This window comes from Sus scrofa, chromosome 1 (genome assembly GCF_054392235.1).
Source record: "Sus scrofa isolate SSC_HxYL_T2T_F1_AM1 chromosome 1, Sscrofa_HxYL_maternal_Yorkshire_Landrace_v2.0, whole genome shotgun sequence".
Lineage (NCBI taxonomy): Eukaryota > Metazoa > Chordata > Mammalia > Artiodactyla > Suidae > Sus > Sus scrofa.
The window spans coordinates 16,814,345-16,822,166 of record NC_139383.1 but is presented as its reverse complement, the minus strand read 5'-3'; positions in this window follow the sequence as shown (position 1 = coordinate 16,822,166).

The window sequence follows — 7,822 nt, the reverse complement described above, 5'->3', positions numbered from 1 at the left end:
CTCGCTTTCCTACTGCTACTAATTGTGGAAACGGCTACATTCCTGACCTGAGCCTCCTTAATTCCAAGCTGGTGTCCCAGTAAGACAAGAAAAAAATGTTTTCGTTTTAGCACATTTGTTCTTATTTAATGGTCATAAAAAAGAAGCAGAATTTTGTCCTGTGTCCTGTTTTACAGAAGGTAAAATAGGCAGTTTCCCCATGTGGGTTCGTGGGCAGCAGCTTTCTGGTTCCTCTGAGGGCGGGTCTGCTCCAGGCCCGGGAGGAAGGGAGGCGCAAGGCCCCCTTACAGCGGTGGGGATCTCCGTGCCGCCAGCCGCTCCCAGGGCTCGTGCTCAGCCCTCGATACTGCAGGTTCCTGCTCTGCTCCCTTCAGCCAGACCATCCTCCGAGTCTCCTGTAGTTTAGAGGAGAGGAATGTGTTTACTTTTAAGACGAGGACCCTGAACCCGAAACACGATTAGCTGCCCTTATGAAGCAGAAATTTGGGCCAAACAGGGCCTATCCAGAGAGAAATGCGTGACTTGTAATAACTGAAAAACAGGTACCGTTGATTGTGAATGATAACATATTAGGAGGTTTGCAAATAACTTAAAGACCTTTTGTTGTCAGGAGACTACCTTGGCTATTTATTCGCTCCAATTGCAAGCAGAAACTGTGCTTGAAAAAAAAAATGCAGCTGTCTCTAGTCCAAAACCATGGAAACCAGCTCTCTCTGCAAACAATGAGCCTGCTTCCAGCCAAGGCAGCAAGAGATCCTCATTGCTCCTGATTTTCTTCCAAATCCCAAACAGCAAATGCCTTTGAAATGCACCAAAGAGCAAGGAGCCTACTGAATTGGCAATTATTCTTGTTCCTTTTTAGTAAAGGACGGGAAAGCATAGAAAGCTCCATGTTTTGCTCCTTTGGGTTTTCCAAAGACAAGATGGCCTTATGACAAGTGAACCCTCAGCGTAGAGAAGGGCTCGGAGCTGCAGAGGGAGAGTGGTGTTGCATTTTCGAGGCCGAGGTATGTTTTCTTTTCAGCAAAGGCTTTGTGCCAGGGGTAAACCAAAATGTACGAGTTCCGGAATGAAGCCCGTAGAAACCACAGCACTTTTTAACATGGCCATAGTCAGCCCAGAGTTCGCCAGTTAGAAGCCACCCTCCCTCTCATGCTCCAGGACCAGCGTGTCCGCCGTCTGCTTCCCAAACACACTTGCGCAGCAAGTAGCGATAACCCACTGTAAGCTGGAATTTTAAATATGCACCCAAATGAAGGTCACGTCAAGGGTGTCGTCCTCCAAGGCTGACCTGTTCACCCAATGACTGACCCAAGCAGAACTGTCAGACGGGAGATGCTGGAGGAGGCTGTCCACCTCACTGCCTCCATCGACCCAAGACAACGTGGGCCAAGGTAAGACCCAAGTCCTCCTTGACCAGGCCTCTTCGTCCACCTGGGACAGCGGGCTGGCACACACGTCCACATCTGTGCAGGGCGTTAGCAGCCCAGGCTGGCTTCTTATCTCCTCCGAAGGACTCCTCCGCTGCTCTGGAGTGGGTTCATGTTCCTGGAAAATCCTGCCCTTCTGATGTCTGATGTTCTGAAGTCTCCTTCTAAGAAGTCTCTGCTGCCCTGGAGTGGGTTCAATTACTTCATTATGTTCCTGAAAGCTCCTGCCCATCTCGTAGTCTGTCCACAAGCCTAGGAGCTCCATTCCACTCACGGCTGGGTCCCTAGCCCCCAGTTCAGTGCCAGGCACACAGCAGAAGCTCAGTGAACATTTCCTAAATGTTGCGAGAGAGGCGATGCTCACAGAGAGCCATGCTAGCGCTCCAGTCATTCAAAAGGAACCTCTATTGGTGGAATTTCAGTGGAGGGTGTCTGAGAGGCTCACAGACATAGAGACCAGACTTGCGGTTGCCAAGGAGGAGAGGGGAGGGAGTGGGATGGACGGGGAGTTTGGGGTTCGTAGATGCAAACTCTTATATTTAGAATGGATAAGCAATGAAGTCCTGTGTACAGCACAGGGAACTATATCGAATCTCTTGGGACAGAACATGACGGAAGATAGTTCAAGGAAAAGAATGTATATATATATATGGCTGGGTCACTATGCTGTGCAGCAGAAACTGACACAATGCTGTAAATCAACTATAATTTAAAAAAAATAAGTATCTGAGAAAGAGGTATTTGAACAGAGGCAAAACCCATCACATGGGGTGGTATTTATTAGGTTTGCCCTGGACATAATCTAGAACCTTCGTAGTATCCTGGAGTGCTTTGCGAATATGACTAAACCTATACCCTCTCTACCCAGAAAAAAAAATCCACACATGCCTGCGCACACACAGAGATATTTGCAATCTTGTCAGCGATTTCAAGAGATTAAAGGATGCACTGCACTACATTCCTGGAACCCCAGACTAAGAACCTCTGCTCCATCTTAACTGGATCTTTTTCTCCATTTCTACTCCTCCCTCCCCAAGGGCAGGATGGAAATCACGGTTGGCTCTGTGTCTACTGGAAGTGACCACAGTTCCTTGCACATAGTGGGAGCTCAATATGTGGTCAGTGGAAAAAATGCACATGTGTTGAGAAAAGTTGACCCATTCATTGACAAATAGCTTCTGTGCTTCCTTTCCACCTGTCCAGAACCCCCAACACACACACCCCACCAAAGAAATGGAGGTGCTACAACCTGCCTTGTGGGGAGTAGGAGTTCTCCTGACATTCCTGGAGAGTTAGTGACCAAGGACACCTGCCCCAGACCCCTTGGGCTTCTGTGGTCCGCTGTCCTCTGTGATGAGTGGGAAGGTGGCAATACTGCCCCAGGGATGGTTTGAAATTATATGGAGGTACTTTTTGGTTGTCAGTAGGGATGCCCATCAGTGTGGACTGGCTGAGGCTCCAGACACTTTGCAATGTGCAGGCAAACCCTACCTTCATAGCAAAGAATTGTCCAAAGTTCCAGACGACCTCCGTGTGGGCCATCAGATATTCACATGGGTAAAAACCTGTTTATAAACCTGTGTTCCTAGATGTCAGCTTGGTGTTGCACATCACAAAGTAATCTTTTTTTTTAAATTTTATTTTTATTTTTTTGTCTTTTGTTGTTGTTGTTGCTATTTCTTGGGCCGCTCCCGCAGCATATGGAGGTTCCCAGGCTAGGGGTCGAATCGGAGCTGCAGCCACCGGCCTACGCCAGAGCCACAGCAACGCGGGATCCGAGCCGCGTCTGCAACCTACACCACAGCTCAGGGCAACGCCGGATCGTTAACCCACTGAGCAAGGGCAGGGACCGAACCCGCAACCTCATGGTTCCTAGTCCAATTCGTTAACCACTGCGCCACGACGGGAACTCCACAAAGTAATCTTTTGCATCCTTTGAATGTACGCTGAATTTTCCCAAAGTGAGGCTACCGCTTAAGTCAACGTAAGACTGTCTATCACTTGGTTTTGGAACTTTACCGAGAGTTGTCCACCTTTTGAAAAATCACAATACCAGGATCTACACCTCTGATGAGATTTGAGTCACCAGCACATCACATCTGCAGCAGTGCAGCTAATTCATTCATGGTGGGTCTACACAGACCTGCAAGCCCTGACTACCTCATCATGTCTTGTAGCATAGCCGGGGCCCACCATCTACACATTTAAATGCATATTCTTCTTTTAAATTTTTTAATATTTCTCCTTTACTTTATAGTAAAGGCATTATTGATTTTTTTTTTACTTGTGTGTAGAGGAAAATTTTCTTATCTAGGTGTTTGATTCCAAGAGAGTGAAAGGAATGTAACAAAAAAAATATGTAAGTCTGATAGTGAACTGTGACTGTGCCATTGACATGGGGAATCATTAAGGATGCCCAAAGGCAAGTAACCGTGTATTCAATTTATTAATGACAGTGTATTAAGTTTGGCTTTAAAAATAACACAAATTTTCATATAAGAAGAAGCCCAGTAGCAGGTAGTTCGAACATTGGTTTAGCAGTTTAACGAGATGGAAAAGGTACCCAGCTGATAGCTGGCTCCCTTCAGTGTGTGGGCATTTATGCTCGGGCTTGTCCCTTCACGGATTCAAGAGGACTCTGGCCCCTGAGGTTGTATCCAAGAGGAAGAGGCACTAGTTTTCCCTTGCATGGCTCTTTTTATTAAAGAGGAAGACGTTTTCCAGAAGCTCTAGGGAAGACTTCTCTTCTTGCTGAATTCACCAAGATTTAATTGGAGGCCCTTGGGAATGTACCTAGATGCCCATGGCCTCAAGGGAAGCCAGGAAAGTCAGTCTTTTCAGTATGAAGTAGAGAGGGGTTCTGCTGGCAAGAATATGGGGGAGGGTGGCTATAGGTTATAATCAAAACTCTGCCACTCATAGTGGTGCATATGACTTCTCAGGAACAAAAATCAAACTAAAACAGAAAGCAAGAGCAAATGTAGCTTTTAGAATGATGTGACTATACATTTATGCTTGAACCAGAAGTGTGAAAACATTGGCCAGTTAGTCTCTGTTTGACAGTATTGAGTCTTCATCACTCTTTGCCCCTTGTTGCCATAATCTGATTCCAATTCAAAGTGGCATGTTCTGTGTTAAAAAAAAAAAAAATCTTCAAATCTGTCCCCTATCTCAGCCTTGTTATGGGTACCAAATGAGGATATATGCAAATAGACAAAACTCTTTACACGTGAAGGATATTCTTTTTTTTTTTTTTTTTTTTTTTGTCTTTTCTAGGGTCACACCTGCGACATATAGAGGTTCCCAGGCTAGGGACCTAATTGGAGCTGTAGCCGCTGGCCTACACCACAGCCACAGCAATGTGGGATCTGAGCGAGTCTGTGACCTACACCACAGCTCACAGCAATGCCAGATTCTTAACCCACTGAGCAAGGCCAGGGATCGAATCCGAGTCCTCATGAATATTAACTGGGTTTGTAAACCACTGAGCCACGACGGGAACTCCAAAAATCTGCATATTTTAATTGAAGTTTTACAACTTTCAAACTAGAGACCTAATAGGCTAAACTACTTGAATATTGAGAATGTGATCCTTTTTATCCAGAGAATAAAAAAACAGGAGTTCCCCTTGTGTCTAAGCAGGTTGAGAACCCGCATAGTATCTAGGAGGATGCAGGTTCCATCCCCCACCTCGCTCTGTGGGTTAAGGATCCAATGTTACCGCAAGCTATGGTGTAGGTCGCAGATGCTGCTCAGATTTGGCATTACTGTGGCTGTGGTGTAGACCAGCAGCTGAAGCTCTGATTCGACCCTTAGCCTGGGAACTTCCATATGCCTCAAATGTGGCCCTAAAAAGCACAAAAAAAGAAAGAAATACAAAAACACTAATTTGAAAAGATACATGTATCCGTAAGTTCATCATTTATTTTACAATAGCCAAGATATGGAAACAACCTAAGTGCCCATCAGTGGATAAATGAATAAAGATCTTTAAAAACACAAAATTGGAGTTCCCCGGTGCCTCAGTGGGCTAAAGCTCTGGCAATGTTACGGTTGTGGCTAGGGTCACTGCAGTGGGACTGTTTCGATCCCTGGGCCCAGGGGGTCATCTATGTGTATAGAACGCCCCTTTGCTGCTGTGCAATGGAGCCAAGTTAACCATGGTGACCACGTGTCATGGATTTTCACTCTCAAAAGTGTTCTGGCAAAAAAAAAAAAAAAGCTCCCATCATGGCTCAGTGGTTAACGAACCCAACTAGCATCCATGAGGATACAGGTTCGATCCCTGGACTCGGTAATTTTTTTTTTTCCCCAGAATATCATCTTATTGTGAGGTTAAATATAACAGTATAAAAAGTATAATTCATATAATAACACTAGCTGCCATTTACGGACCACTTACAAAACTCTAGCCACTATGCTACATGCAACATGTTTAATCCTGCATGGAGTTACTGTCTGTGCCATCCTACAGGTTGAGAAAGGGTAACAGTATGTGATTTATTTGCCCGTTGAAGAGCACTCAGGTTGTAATGGCCTCGGTAATTTATAAATGGTCACCTCACTAACTGATTTAAAGTTTCTCGATTATAAACACACATTCATTCCCAAATCCCTGGCTTTAGGATCGAAGAAGGAAAAGGTAAGAGAAGGAGAAAGCTGTAGGGTTGGGAAGTTGGAGCCGAAGAGTGTTGAACAGGAAAGAAAAAAAAGAGTAGACAAAAAAAAAAAAAAGTAAATAAAACAACCTCCCATTAGAAAGAACAAAAATCCAGAAGTCATTCCTGCAGGTACTCTGCTCCTTGGCTGGGAGGCGTGGTGGGGAAGGAACATTTCACAAGGGCCGGATGAATGGATGGCTTGTTCCCTCCAAAGAGACTTGCAGCTGGACACCAGTAGTCCGACCGAACAGCAGTCCTGTTTCTCAGGTAGCCTTCCCGGGCCACCAGGTGTTACAAGCCCTTCAGAGAGGAACAGATTTTAAAGGGGAATCGAAACTATTTTTAGATCCCGCCAGGGCAGCTGATGGACAGAATGACGGATGCTTACTACGGTGTAGCTGTTTTCATTCCCGACCCAACTATGCACACAGCACTGTGGGTTCATGACTGGTGTGGTTCGTGCTCTCTGCCAGCAAGACGCATTCTATGAAATATGCAACGAAGAGGGGTAGGGACCAGTTTACCAGTTCTTCTAAATAAAATAGAAAAATAATGACCAGGCCATAAGAAGACCAGGCAAGTTGCTCTGGAATTTTGAGATCCTATTGGGAGAGAGGGTGATGTGACATGTACGTAACACTGTCCTTTTAGGAGTGTCATTCAGTACAGCAAAACTGAGGGTTCTTTGGGATCAATGTCACCAAATTCTTTAGCTAAAATAATAATAAATTTTAGTATGGCTTGATGATTCAACGTTCCAGTTTTGGATCAACTTGCCTTGGTTCAAATCCCAGCTTCACCAGTTACCAGTAACTTGAGGCAAGTTTCTTGACCACTATGTATCTGTTTCCTCATCTACAAAATGGGTATAATTATACTACCTGCCTCATAAGATTGTTGAGAAATGTTGATGAGGGAAATGCTTAAAATGGTCTCTGGCACATGGTAGTGCGTGTTAATGTCACTTGTGGCTCATCACCACTGTTCAAAAGTGTAATTGCCGGGTTTCATTGTAATCTCTTAAATGTACAGCTTGCTATAGTCAGTTCGATGAGGCAGGGAATTTTTTTTTTTTTTTTTTTTTTTTTTTTTAAGGGCCAAATGTGCAGCATGTGGAAGTTCCCAGGCTAGGAGTCAAATTCGGAGCTGCAGTTGCTGGCCTCCATCACAGCGGCAGCAGCCAGGGATCCGAGCCGCATCTGCAACCTACACCGCAGCTCACAGCAATGCTGGATCCTTAACCCAGCAAGGCCAAGGACTGACCCTTCATCCTCATGGATACCGGTGGTGTTTGTCACTGCTGAACCACAAAAGGAAGTCCCAGAGTGACATTCTGATGCATGTCCTAGTTTATCTCGCTTGAGTGGTTGGGGAAGAGAAGGGCTGTGAAAGAACAGAGCTTTTATAAAACAGAATAACAGGGTGGCTGGGCTTCTGTGCTGCCGTGGTTACAAAACACTGAGAGAAGTCATAAGAAATTGACAGTAATTAGAGTTTCCCAGCGCTGGAGAGTTAGGACTGGGATGTTTTCATTCCACAAGCGTCACCTAAGCACCTGCCTGCACAAAGCTCTTGACTAGGACCCTTCTGTGCTGCAAACACATATCTAATGCTTAGGAGTTCCTTCTTTCACTCACTTATTCCATAAATCTGTGAGTGTTTATTACATGCCAAGAACTGTTCCAGGGGCTGTGGATAGAATGACAAATACCCCAGGGTCCTGAGCTCTGG